Source organism: Mus caroli, chromosome X, assembly GCF_900094665.2.
Source record: "Mus caroli chromosome X, CAROLI_EIJ_v1.1, whole genome shotgun sequence".
NCBI classification, from domain to species: domain Eukaryota; kingdom Metazoa; phylum Chordata; class Mammalia; order Rodentia; family Muridae; genus Mus; species Mus caroli.
In genome coordinates, this window is record NC_034589.1 from 91,377,228 (window position 1) to 91,378,250 (window position 1,023).

The following is a 1,023-nucleotide window of genomic DNA, read 5'->3' on the forward strand; positions in this document are numbered from 1 at the left end:
TTCCAGATCTCACCTGCTGAGATGCTGACCAAGAATGGCTGAGTTTCTTTAAAACAAAAGGCATCCATAAAACGGAACTTGTATAGCAGAATGTCCCTTTTCATATTTTTCCCCGTTTTAAGACAAGTTATCACATAGTCTAAATTTGCCTCAAACTTGCTGTAAGCAAGGCTGGCCTTGAACTTCTGATCATCTTGCTTCTATCTCCCAAGTGCTGGGACTACAGGTGTGAGCATCGTCCCTTTCTTATTTAGTGAAAAAATTTCAAATACATCTAAAGGTAGAGACACCAGCATAATATACTTTTCTGAACCCATCCTCTTATCCTCATTCACTCTCCCACCCTGAATATTTTTAAACAAACCTGAACACACTACTTACATATTTCTAAACAAAGGAATACTGATTTTTTTTTACTAGGTTAAATGTAAACTTGTCCACTATTTCTTTCTTTTTTTTTTTTTGATATTTCTCCCTTCGTTTTCCTCCCTTCAGACCCTCTCTTATATCCCATATACTCCTCCTTGCTCTCTTTCAGATTTATGGTCTATTTTTCATTAATTATTACCAAATAAATACATAAACACAATTTGGTCCATCTGTATAATGTTACTCATATGTCTATGTGAGAAGCTGCACTCATAAATTCTCACATGGCTGCATAAATTGAGCTGAACAAGCACAACAACAAACAATGTCAAAGTGGACAGGGAAAACCCATGAGTCCTCCACAGTACACAAAGAGCTATAGGCAACTGAGGCCTGCTGAACACAAGAGAAATAGTTTTCCCCCAGGGAAGAATTGTAGCAATATAGACAACACCAATTGGTCATCCAATACCACTTTAACTATTTTTAAATTCAGTGGTGTAAGTACATTGCTATGTTGTGTTGTTATCAGCATCATCTAACTCCAGAATGTTTGCATTATCCTCCCAAAGACTCTGCACCCCTTAAGCGTTAACACTGCCTCCCCATTCTCTAGCCTCTGTGACACACCATTTTCTGTCTCTACATATTTGA